Genomic DNA, 13,339 nt, shown 5'->3' with positions numbered 1-13,339 from the left:
TCACAGGGATTTCTGGGGGATTTTCGCGTGGATTCCGGGGGGATTTTCTCGCGGATTCCGGGGGCTATTTTCCCGGGGATTCCGGGGGAAATTTCTCGGGGAGTCCGGGGGGATTTTCTAGGGGAATTCCGGGGGATTTTCTCGGGGATTCTGGGGGGATTTTCCCGGCGATTCCGGGTTGATTTTCCCGGGGACTCCGGGAGGATTTTCCCGGGGAATTCCGAGGGATTTTCAGGGGAATCCGGGGGGATTTTCTCGGGGATTCCGGGGGGATTTTCTCGGGGATTCCGGGGAGATTTTCTCACGTATTCCCGGGGCATTTTCCTGGAGATTCCAGGGGGGTTTTATCGGGGATTCCGGGGGGATTATCCAGGGGATTCCGGGGGGATATTGCAGAGTATTCCGGGGGGATTTTCTGGGGGATTCCGGGGGGATTTTCCCGGCGAATTCCGGGGGGATTTTCTCGGGGATTCCTAGGGGATTTTCCAGGGGATTCCGGGGTGATTATCCCGGGGATTTTCCTGGGGGATTTTCCCGGGGATTCCGGGGGATTTTCTCGGGGATTCCGGGTTGATTTTCCCGGGGAATTCCGAGGGATTTTCTCGGGGATTCCGGGGGAATCTTCCAGGGGATTCGGGGCGGATTTTCTCGGGGATTCCGGGGAGATTATCCCGGGGATTTCGGGGAGATTTTCTGGGGGATTCCTGGGGGATTTTCTCGGGGATAGCGGACGGATTATCACGGGGATTCCGGGATGAGTTTCTCGGGGAATTCAGGGGGATTTTCCAGGGGATTCCGGGGGGATTTTCCCGGGGAATTCCGGGGGATTTTCTCGGGGATTCCGGGGGGTTTTTCCCGGGGATTCCCGGGGATTTTCTCTCGGATTTTTTCCCCAATTTTTCAAGCATTTTTTCCCGCAATTTTCCTGGATTTTTCCCAAATTTTCCCCATTTCTCACTGATTATTTTCCCCATTTCTCAATGATTTTTGCCCCAATTTATCAAAGATTTTTTTCCCCATTTCTCACTGATGTTTTTCCCCATTTTCCCCCCATTTCTCACTGATTTTTATCCCCCATTTTTCAATGATTTTTCCCCATTTCTCTCTGATTTTTGCCCCATTTCACCATGATGTTTTCCCCATTTCTCACTGATTTTTCCGTTGATTTTTCATGGATTTTTCCACCCATTTTTCGTGGATTTTTTCCCCATTTTTCCCCATTTCTCACTGATTTTTTCCCCCATTTATCACTCCTTTTTCCCCATTTTTCCCCATTTCTCACTGATTTTTTCCCCCATTTATCACTCCTTTTTCCCCATTTTTCCCCATTTCTCACTGATTTTTTCCGCCATTTTTCATTGATTTTTTCCGCCATTTTTCATGGATGTTTCCCCCAATTTTCATGGATATTTCCTGATTTCCCCCCCCCATTTCTCACTGATATTTGCCCCCATTTCTCTCTGAATTATTCCCCCATTTTTCATGCATTTTCCCGCCCATTAATCACTGATTTTTTCCCCATTTCTCACCGACTTTTCCCCCCATTTCTCACTGATTTTTATCCCCCACTTCTGACTGATTTTTCCCAATTTTTCGTTGATCTTTTTCCCCATTCCTCACCGATTTTTCCCCCATTTCTCTCTGATTTTTCCATCATTTTTCATGGTTTTTCCCCCCCATTTCTCACTGATTTTACCCCCTTTCTCACTGATTTTATTAATGTTTGTATTTCTATTTCTATTTATATTTATATTTATTATTATTGTTTTGCATGTTTATGTTTATGTTTATGTTTATATCTATGCAGGTTAACGTTTGTGCATGTTTATGTCTATGTTTATATTTATGCATATTTATTTTTATGCCGGCGAACGCGGGCAGGCGTTTTATGTAAACGCCTATCCGCCGGGGTCCTAGAGAGGCCGCCATCTTGAGCGTGTCGGGACTCTCAAAATGGCGCCTCGGGCGGCACCCCGCCTGACCTGCCAAAAATGGCGGCAGAAAGGGCGGGAAAAAATCAGGACCCCGGTGTGTAGGCATAAGATGCCTGATTACATCGCCGACGCCGATCCGCTCGCCGCCAATTTTCCCGGATGTTTCAGAGCGTGCCGACAACGGCCGCGCGGTCCGCGGTGCCGCGGGCGTGAGGGCGCCGGCGGGCGCGGACAGGCGTTTTATGTAAACGCCTATCCGCCGGGGTCCTAGAGAGGCCGCCATCTTGAGTGTGTCGGGACTCTCAAAATGGCGGCTCGGGCGGCACCCCGCCTGACCTGCCAAAAATGGCGGCAGAAAGGGCGGGAAAAAATCAGGACCCCGGTGTGTAAGCATAAGATGCCTGATTACATCGCCGACGCCGATCCGCTCGCCGACAATTTTCCCGGGCGTGTCAGAGCGTGCCGACAACGGCCCGCGCGGTCCGCGGTGCCGCGGGCGTGAGGGCGCCGGCGGGCGCGGACAGGCGTTTTATGTAAACGCCTATCCGCCGGGGTCCTAGAGAGGCCGCCATCTTGAGTGTGTCGGGACTCTCAAAATGGCGGCTCGGGAGGCACTCCGGCTGACCTGCCAAAAATGGCGGCAGAAAGGGCGGGAAAAAATCAGGACCCCGGTGTGTAGGCATAAGATGCCTGATTACATCGCCGACGCCGATCCGCTCGCCGCCAATTTTCCCGGACGTTTCAGAGCGTGCCGACAACGGCCGCGCGGTCCGCGGTGCCGCGGGCGTGAGGGCGCCGGCGGGCGCGGACAGGCGTTTTATGTAAACGCCTATCCGCCGGGGTCCTAGAGAGGCCGCCATCTTGAGTGTGTCGGGACTCTCAAAATGGCGGCTCGGGCGGCACCCCGCCTGACCTGCCAAAAATGGCGGCAGAAAGGGCGGGAAAAAATCAGGACCCCGGTGTGTAGGCATAAGATGCCTGATTAAATCGCCGACGCCGATCCGCTCGCCGACAATTTTCCCGGACGTGTCAGAGCGTGCCGACAACGGCCGCGCGGTCCGCGGTGCCGCGGGCGTGAGGGCGCCGGCGAGCGCGGGCAGGCGTTTTATGTAAACGCCTATCCGCCGGGGTCCTAGAGAGGCCGCCATCTTGAGCGCTGCCGCAGGGCTGGGTCCCGGCCCGCGGGCCCTTCCGCCATCCTGAGAGGGGCACGGTGCAGTACCCGCCTGTGTCCACACGGCGGCAGCACTGCCGCCCAACTCAGCCCGGCACTGCCGCCCTGTCAGGGACAGACAGAGAAGGGAGAGAGTTCCAAGCACCAGAGTCCCCACCCGTCATAAAATCCTCTCAATGAACGCCCCAAAAAAACCCCGACCCAAACTAAAAATGCCCTGCCTCTGACCAAATGAAAAAAAAAACCTTTTATATATATAAATCATCTATTTTTTAATATTTAATTTCTAGTCATAATCTAGACATATTTCATATATTCAATTTAATTGCTATTCTATTTATCATATATACAATATTCTTTTATTATTCATTATATACATAGATTTATATTACTAATGTTATTTCTATTTTATCTATATCCATCTATATTTGGAGGTTCATAGTTTTTAATATTATTTCTTTAAAAGCTCTGCCTCTAACCAAATAGAAACAAAAAACTCGATTATTTTAAATTCTATTTGAATATATTTTTCTATTTAGTTTTCATATTTATATCTGTAGATTTATATGTCTATATTGTGGATTCTATATTTATATACTATTTAATGTAGTTTTTACTAGTATATTAATATACTAGATGCTATTTACATTCTATTATAACATACTATTTAATAGAACATATTAAAATCGATAAATTATTTCTATTACATACTACATACATGTATTTTATATTTATATTTATTTCTATATATTTATACTTACATATATATATGCATATATAGTTATAATAATTTTATGTCAGTATCTATTTTTGCATATTTGTATATTTTTGCCTATATTATTTTCAAAAAACCCTCCTCTAACCAAATAAAAACCAATAAAACATTCCTTTTAAAGTCTGAATATTTATATATTTCTATTTTCATAACATAATATAATGTAATGTAATATATTTATATATTGGTTTCTTATATTTGCTTCTATATTTTTATTCTTTATCTTTTCTATTTACAGTATCTATTAAAAAACCCTACCTCTATCCAAACACAAGCCAATAAAACATTCCTTTTAGACTATATTTAGCTATTTTTTAAGGTTCTGTTTTTCATGCATTCTACACCCACCCCTCCCTCTCAATGTTCTGGCACCCACCATGACCCCCCGCCATGCCCGACTCACCTGCTCCTCCAGCGCAGCCCGGCTCCCTCTCCCAGGGACCTTGGGGTGCCCCAAACCACGTCGGAGCCCCCCTCAGCCTTTTTTCCTCACCCCAAAGAAGGCACAGAACGACTCCTTTAATGAAGTTGTTTTAACAATTGTAAGGCTAGAGCTTTTGGTATCCACTGCTTGCCATCCCTTGTAAACCAATTTTTTTCTTCTTTCTTCTGCAGCTTAATAAACCTCTTTTTTTCCCCATAGTTTTCCAAATGCATGTATTACCGCATATGCATATTTAGAATCAGTAAATATATTTAATGTCTTGTCCTGCTATAATTCACAGGCTCTCACAAGCGTGTGCAGCTCTGCTGTCTGAGCTGACCAGGTGGCTGGTAACCTCCCCCCTTCCTTTAATTGCTTTCCATTCACGATAGAGTATCCTGTAAATCATGAAGAATGGGGGGAAAAATCAGTGAGAAATGGGGAAAAGTGGGGAAAAAATCCGTTAGAAATGGGTGGGGAAATTCCATGAAAAATGGCGAAAGAAATCAGTGAGAAATGGGGAAAAATGGGTAAAAAATCAGTGCGAAATGGGGGGGGGGGGGGGGGGAGGAAATCAATGAGAAATCGGGGAAAAACATAAGTAAGAAACGGGGGGGGAAAGTCCATGAAAAATGGGGAAAAATCAGTGGGAAATGGGGATAAATCTGGAAAAAATCCATGAAAAATGGGGGAAAATATCAGTGAGAAATGGGGGAAAATGGGGAAAAAGTCAGTGAGAAATGGGGAAAAATCAGTGAAAAAACGGGGGGAAAACTCCATGAAGAATGGGGAAAAAAATCAGTGAGAAATGGGGAAAAAAATCCCTGAAAAATGGGGGAAAATATCAGTGAGAAATGGGAAAAAATGGGGAAAAAAATCATTGATAAATCGGGGGAAAAATCAGTGTGAAAGGGGGGGAAAAATCGGGATCGGGGACGTGGACCGGGACTGGGATCGGGGACCGGGACGGGGAAATGGGACAGGGACCGGGATCGCGGACGGGGACCTGGGACAGGGACCGGAACCGGGATCGGGGACGGGGACTGGAGACAGGGACCGGGACCGGGACCGGGATTGGGGACTGGGACCAGGACCGTGATCGGGTTCCGGGACGGGGAACTGGGACTGGGACCAGGATCGGGGACCGGAACCGGGGACTGGGACCGGGACCAGGACTGGGGACGGGGACTGGGGACAGTGACCGGGACTGCAATCGGCACCGCCCCCCGAACCGCTCCCGGAACCGCTCCCCGGGCTACCCCGGCACGGCGACCGGGAACGCCCCCGGCACCGCCCCGGCACCGCCCCCCGGTGCCGCCCCCGGCACTGCCCCGGCACCGCCCCGGGTAGCGCCCCCGGCACCGCCCCCGGGGCGGGCCGCCGAACGCACGCGATGACGCGCGGGGGGCGGGACGGCGCGGGGCGGTGACGCGCTTCATGCCAGGAGCAGGGCCGGGTGCGACGAAGACGGGAGCGGGACGACCCGATACCGCGCGGGGCCGCGGGCCCGTGCGGAGCCCGGCCCGCTGGGTAGGGGCCGCCAATGGCACCGGGGCTTCTGCTTCGGCTTCTGTCCGTGTCGGCGGGGAGGCCCCAGCCAGCGGTGCCCCTCTCCCTCGGCGACACGGGCGTGGAACTCGGCATCGGGCGCTGCATCGCCGCGGACAGCAGGGGGCGCACGGGTACCGATACTGCCATGGGGCCCGGCGCTGCTCTCCTGCTCCGCCGCCAGGCGGCGCTGCGCTGCCGTCCTGCCGCGCCTCCGGGCACGCTCGGCTTCCTCGGGACCCCGGGCCCCGCCTGTCCCGCCGCTGCGGAGGCGGGGGATGCTTTATGGGACTGCCCGAGCTGGCGGTGCCGGGTCTGGGGCGTTGGGGCGCGCCTTGGGGGGCTGCGGGTGCGCTCGTTTCCTCTTCTGCATGGCCTTCTGTGTGAGCATCTCTCGTTGCGACTGCTCTTGGAGAGTCAAACCCCTCCTCCTAAGTGGTCTCAGGAGCCTGGCAGGGTGAGTTTTGTTTCACAGGGGAAAGGGCCACTGGTCGTGTCCAGAGACCTGTGCACCCAGCCAGGTTTCTGCCTGATAAAATTCCAAATGGATGAGGATTTCTCCCAGCCCCAAGCTGCCCCCACCTGTAACCCTGGCTGCCTTTGGGGTGCCCAAAGCCTCCTCTGTGCAGATCTCAGGAACCTGGGAGGGGTGAACAATGTTGCACAGGGAAAAACCCCACAGATTTTATCTCCGGGCCTGGGGCCAGGAGCAGGCATTTGCGTGCTATAATTCCAGAAGGAGCACGGTGTCTCCCAGACCCAAGCCGCATCCAGCTGTGACCCAGCTGCTCTTGGAGTGCCAAAAGCCTCCTCGTAGCTGATCTCGGGAACCCTGGAAGGGTGAGTTTGGTTTCACAGGGAAAAGGCCTCCGTTTGTGTCCAGAGATCAAATAAGGGACTCTGCTTTTCCTCTAGTTCTCCTTCCTGTTTTCACCTGGGCTAGAAGGATGGGCATGGCCTGTATTTCTCATATCAAAGTGATGTTACTAAATTTGTCCAGAAGTTCTGATTGTTATTTTTATTAGTAGTAGTAATTTTCTGATAGAAAACACTCTCATTTTGCCTTTCCCACGTTGTTTCCAGGTGCTGCCCAGGATGGACATCTGTGGTCTCAGACCGTGATTCCCGAGGAGCAAGGAAAGCCTTTTCCTCACCTGCACAGTTCAGGTGGATGGGACAGAATTGGTGTGGCCTGACAAGGCAGGAAAAGCTGTCTGTGTTCTGGAGTGCCTTGAAAGCTTTCTCCGTCAGGTTTGGAAGGGGTTTCTCTTTGGGATTTCTTGTGATGCAGCACCACGGGTATCCCTTTGTGCCAAGTCCAGTGCTAAAGGATTGAAGAACTGACAAGTGGGGTCTGGGATGAAAATGCCGCTAATAAAATTAAGCAAAGAATACAATAAGAGAAATGAGCATCCTTTTAATGTCTGAAATAGTTAGGAATAAAAATGCTGGAAAAGGGCACTCTGAATTGGTGTCACTTGTCATGGATAAAACCCCAGAGTGAGGAATCAGAGCAGAAGTTGAGAGCTGGAATCCTTCTGCAGTCGACTTAATTTTCTTTTCCTCCTCTCTTTCAGGACAGGAAGAATCACGACTCTCCTGGCATCTTTGCCAAGAGCTGTGGTGTTTGATCAGCCAAAGCCCAGAGGCTTCAGCACCAGAGGTCTGAGCCTGGAGGGCTCCTGGTGCTGCCCGTGCTGTGGGCTATGTCAGAGGATGCAGGGTTCCTCTTTGCCTCCCTGCTGGGATTAACTGCCATGGGAATGTGGGATTTGGGTGAAACTCCAGCTCTCCTGGTGTTCAGGGGAGCAAGGTCTGAGGGACTCCTCTCTGGGATGTGCGGTGAAGGACTGAATAGTGTGGAAGGAGAGTATTTATAAACTGTATCACTGTTTCTCCCAAAATTGGGGTGGAGCAGTGATGGGGGCGGTTGGGTTTGGTCTGGGCCTGTTATTCTTTGTGCAATTTTTAAATTCTCTTGTATGATTTACTGTCCGGTATCTTTCCAACAAAAGCTGACATAAATTTAGATTAAGGATTAGAACTTGGGTCCATTCATTGCAAACATTTGACAAGGCTGGAGGACTGGGGGTGGTGACTGCTCTCAGGAAAGGTTACTTATTAATACTGTGTCAGATTTCCCGCAGTGACTGTCAGGCCTGCATGGCTGTGAGTTCGTGCTCTTCTCACTGGGGAAATAAGTTCAGCAAAATTAGAAATGTTAGAAAAATCCAGCCAAAAATTCCACCTCTGTACCCTCTAAGTTTTCCCAGTTTTTCCCAGCTAGGAGCTGCACAGAAGTCAGGCAGGGGAAGTGACAACAGGGAACAGCTGAAAAATTCAAAGGCACAAAGAGGAAAGGGGAAAGGTTTCAGAAAACAATTCTATGGTCTAAGAATAATTTCTGATTCCCTACTGAGAAGAACACGAACTCACAGCCATTCAGGCCTGACAGTCCCCTGCAGTGAGAGCTCAGCACACATCCACAGAGGCAAGTCCAGCATCTTAAATGAAAAAAATAAAAATAAAAACCAGAAGAAAAAGGTGATTTCTTCTGCTTCAGAGTTATTTCAAGTTCTTAAAGCCAAGCAACATTTGCTCTTGATTTTGGTTGGGTGAATCATGAGCAGTGGGCACGGGTCATGCCATTCATTGAGCAGAAAACCCGGGGTCATTTAGAGGGGACACAAGAACTGTTTGTGTAGCGACCTCGGGCTGCAGAGGGGCAGGAGAAAGGCCAAGGGAGCTCCCTGGGGCCACCAGGGCCTGTGGGGAACAGAATGGACGCTTGGATGACCAGTGGAGGTGAGGAGTGGATCTGAGTTCATCTACAGGGAAATAAGGAGGGGATACTCTGGAGTGAAAAGCTGAGGTGATGAGTTCACCCACCTGGGCACGAGTTGTGTTTGCACAAAGTGGGAACAGAGAGTGAAGGTCAATCCAAAGTCGATCCTGCTTGACCTCTGAATTCCAGGATAAGTTTTACAAGCTGGCCAAATGAGGGAGTAAAAATACACAAAAATGAAACCGAGAGCATTCATGAGGTTCCTGGGAGTCCATTACACTGTTGTCATAGAATTCTTAATGAGTTTTGAGCTTTTAATGACAACAATTCAGTACTTTCTTTGGATTATTCACTGTGTAGGATTTGGGGTTTATCTGGATTTTAAAGGCGTCGTGGTGGCCCTGACACTGCTCAGGAGCTGGTAGGAAAAGCAGGGTCAGAGCTCCTGGCAGGCACAGGGTGTTTTTCCCAGAGTGGACTGTGGAGGAATTGTTTGGGCCTTGGATTGTCCCTCTGGGTGATGCCAGTTGCTGTGATTTGTGTAATTCCATACATTTAACTCCCAATACTTCCCAGCCCAGGAGCTTGAGCTGACAGGGCAGCACACAGATTGTTCTCTGTGCTGTGCCCCGATTTGGGGTTGGCTGTCAGCTTTGCTAGCTCCCGTGAATTATGCCCATAGCCCCGAATTCCCTGCTCAATTCCCACTGCCATAACCTCACAGCGCCTCATGGAGTGGGGATATACTGTGGCAGGAAGCTCAGCAGCATCGGCACAGGGACAGGTGTATATTCCAAAGAATTTGCTGTTTCAAACCCTCATCCCCCAGCCCCGCCGATGTCCCTGGGGGGCACTTGACAGAGTTACCTGGATTTCAGCTGATTTCACCCCCCGAGCTCGGGCTCCAGGTGATCTTTTCAAGCAGGAGAAGGCAGGGGCCGGAGGCGCTCGTGGCCCGTGCCGAGGCAGTCCCTGGGGCCACGAGAGGACATCTCTCCCTGCAGAATTTCAGTTCTTTCCAGAGCCTCAGCAGTGACAGAGGACAAAGAGGAAGATGAGGAGGAGGAAGAAGGGGGAGAGGGTTTGAGAGGAGGGGAAGCCCAAATCCGTGCTGTGTGCGGAGCTCCGACAGCACGCTGCAGCCCGCAGCTCAGTGTGAGCACGGGGCAGAGGAGGCGATTTCTGGGCATTCAATCACCCTGAGGCGGGCCCGGCACCGCCCCTGCAGCACCGTCCCAACACAGCTCGGTACCGCTCCGGGATCACCCGGCCCCGCCCCCGGTGCCGCCCGGGACCACTGGGGACCGCCCCTAAAGCACCGCCCCGGCCCCGCCCGGTCCCGTCCCCGGGACCTCCGTGCCCCGCCTCGCCAAGCCCCGGCTCCGCCCCGAGCCTGCCCGGGCTGCGCCGGGACCATCGCTGGCGGCCCCGCCCCTCTTCCCCGGCCGAAGCGGGCTGAAGGAGATGTCCGCACGATTGGAAACGCCGCCGAAAATCGCACCCGTGGCATCGGTGTCGGCGTCGTGCGCAGGCATCCCACTAGAGCGAGCGGGCTCCTTGCTGTGCCACCCTCCTTTTGCAGCCAGAGTTAGAAGGTCGGGGAGCGACACCCGAGCCGCCATCTTGGGAGAGGCAGGCGCGCAGTACCGCGCTCTGCCCACAGGGTGGCGCTTGGGAGACAGGCAAGGGATGGAATCAAGGAGTGTCCCAATCCTTGAGGAAATCCCCCTGAATGAACGCCCCAAAAAACCCCGACCAGAACTGACAAACCTCCTGCCTCTGTATGAGTGCAAAGGGTGTGCAAGGAGTGTGCAAATAGTGTGCATTAGCAATCGATCGGCAGGCATTGGAAATCGATCGCCGATCTAATCGATCGGCAGGCGCGATCAATCGATCGCCGATCTAATCGATCGGCAGGCATTAGCAATCGATCGCCGATCTAATCGATCGGCAGGCGCGATCAATCGATCGCCGATCTAATCGATCGGCAGGCATTAGCAATCGATCGCCGATCTAATCGATCGGCAGGCGCGATCAATCGATCGCCGATCTAATCGATCGGCAGGCATTAGCAATCGATCGCCGATATAATCGATCGGCAGGCACGATCAATCGATCGCTGATCTAATCCATAGGCACGCATTAGCTATCGATCGCCGATCTGATTTTTCCCGCCATTTCTCAATGATTTTTTCCCCCATTTCTCACTGATTTTTCCCCAATTTTTCATGCATTTTTCCCGCAATTTTCGTGGATTTTTTCCCATATTTTCCCATTTCTCACTGATTTTTTCCCCCATTTCTCAATGATTTGTTTCCCCAATTTATCAAAGATTTTTTTTCCCCATTTCACCATGATGTTTCCCCCATTTCTCACTGATTTATTTTTCCCCATTTCTCACTGATTTTTTCCCCCCATTTTTCCATGGATATTTCCCGATTTTCCCCCCCATTGCTCACTGATTTTTGCCCCCATTTCTCTCTGAATTTTCCCCCCATTTTCCATGCATTTTTCCCCCCATTAATCACTGATTTTTTTCCCCATTTATCACTGATATTTGCCCCCATTTCTCTCTGAATTTTTCCTTCCATTTTTCATGCATTTTTCCGCCCATTAATCACTGATTTTCTCCCCATTTATCACTGATTATTGCCCCCATTTTTCACTTATTTTTTCCCCACAGCATCGGCCACCACAGCACGAGCGACAACAGCTCGCTCTGTTCCCGCCATTGCCCATGGATTGTTTCCCTGTTTTCCATGGATTTTTTCCCCATTTCTCACTGATCCCCCCCCCCCCCCATTTCTCACTGAATATTCCCCCATTTTTCATCGACTTTTCCCCATTTCTCACTGATTTTTTCCCCATTTCTCAATTATTTTTTCCCCACTTTTCCCCGTTTCTCACTGATTTATTCCCCCATTTTTCATGGATTTTTTTTCCCCCATTTCTCACTGATTTTTTTCCCCGTTTTTCAAAGATTCCCCCCCCGTTTTTCACTGATTTTTCTCCATTTCTCACTGATTTTCCCACCATTTTTCATGTGGTTTTTTTTCCATTTCTCACTGATGTTTTACCCCATTCTTATTACCATTCTCATAGCTCTATTTTATATTTATACATATTCTTATATTTGCATTATTTCTGTTATACACTAGATTTTTCATAGATATTTGCTACTTAGATTTCATTATATTTTACATGTATACCAATCTATTTCTATTCTTTATATTTTATTTTTCATATTAGCTATAAAAACCGTGCCTCTACCCAAATAAAAAGCATTTAAACATTCCTTTTAGACTATATTTAGCTATTTTTTATGGTTCTGTTTTTCATGCATTCTACACCCACCCCTCCCTCTCAATGTTCTGGCACCCAGCATGACCCCCCCCCCCCCCCCCCATGCCCGACTCACCTGCTCCTCCAGCGCAGCCCGGCTCCCTTTCCCAGGGACCTTGGGGTGCCCCAAACCACGTCGGAGCCCCCAGTCTCCACACCCTCCCCCTCCGTAGGGAACGGGAATGGGATGGGGAGCACACAGGACAAGAAAGGAACACAAACGACACACTGGACAGAGAGAAGAAAAGGGCTGGAAGCTGGATATGAGGATGAAAGTGGAGCAGCAACAAACCTCAGGACTCTTGACTAGAGAGTGTGGCTGCTGAACGTCTCAAAAAAACCCCCCAGCTCCAACACAACATGCTGTGCTCACGGCTCGGCCTGGGACTCATCAGTGAACATCTCTCTCTTGCCAGGGCCATAAAGCCCCCGAGAAAACACGAGGTGAGGTTGATGTGCTCCGGCTTTGCTCCTGCTCAGCCCTAACCCCAGCCCCTGCTGCCAGTGAGCACCCTGATCTCTGAACCTCTTCTCAGCTTGTTTGTACGCTTCCAAATTCCTTCCTCTTTCTTCAAGCTTCATCTGTTTCCTGGCATTGGGAGAATGACAAGTGTTTAGCACAGCGCAATGAATACAACAGTCTCATTTTCAGAAGACACAACTGAACGAGAACCGACAGCAGCACTGCTTCGAGACAATCTGGGCACACGTTTCCCTTCCAGCAATCTGAGTGTTCTTTTGTGTCACGCCTGAAATCCTGAAAATGGTTTTTTGAGAAAAATTATCCATAACTAGAAAACAATCAAACCAAATAAATAGAACCCCTAGGATATAATAACAGCCCATATACTACAACACTCCAATTCTAATATTAATAAGAAAACAGAAATTAGCTACACAGCATTACCTCAAACAAACACTACATACTGGCAAGAATCAAAACCACCACAAAATAATTCAAAAACTACCCTATGCCTTATGCTACAGGCTAGAACGCCATCGGCAAACCTTATCAAGGTATCCTTTAAAAACAACGCCCCACCAAAAACAAAAACAACACAAAACGCCATTCAAGAACTCCCTTATCAACACCTGAATGAAAAAACATGGCATTAGATAAATAGACCATAGCCCTTATCATACACCATCTACAAACAAAATAAAGCTATACCATACATCCTCGAAAACCACCTTCAAAGCACGACATTAGAAAAACAAAACTTCCCAGAATTAAAAGCTGTATCTAACAAAAGCCGTCTGATAAAATTAACAACCAAGCCCCCACCATCAGAGCTGCCCCTACTAAACTCCCCATCGTACATATGAAAAATCAGTTTTAAAAACCTACTTCAATTCA

General features: G+C 49.8%; 2 long non-coding RNA genes across 2 annotated transcripts; one reads left to right on the top strand and one right to left on the bottom strand.

Annotated features, from left to right (window-relative positions):
- Positions 1 to 6,858: 6,858 nt before the first annotated feature.
- Positions 6,859 to 9,792, bottom strand: LOC148217215 (uncharacterized). The gene is made up of 3 exons (XR_015801152.1): positions 9,508 to 9,792; positions 8,745 to 8,844; positions 6,859 to 7,226 (listed from the first exon to the last, which is right to left on the bottom strand). It is a non-coding gene; the product is annotated as an uncharacterized LOC148217215 (long non-coding RNA).
- On the top strand, positions 6,968 to 8,403 carry LOC148217216 (uncharacterized). Its single transcript, XR_015801151.1, has 2 exons — positions 6,968 to 7,106; positions 7,433 to 8,403. It is a non-coding gene; the product is annotated as an uncharacterized LOC148217216 (long non-coding RNA).
- Positions 9,793 to 13,339: the final 3,547 nt, after the last annotated feature.

This window comes from Sturnus vulgaris, unplaced genomic scaffold (assembly GCF_052056855.1).
Source record: "Sturnus vulgaris isolate bStuVul1 unplaced genomic scaffold, bStuVul1.hap1 Scaffold_965, whole genome shotgun sequence".
Classification (NCBI taxonomy): Eukaryota; Metazoa; Chordata; class Aves; order Passeriformes; family Sturnidae; genus Sturnus; species Sturnus vulgaris.
Note: the sequence above shows the minus strand (reverse complement) of the source record. Positions and strands in the feature narration are given on the sequence as shown.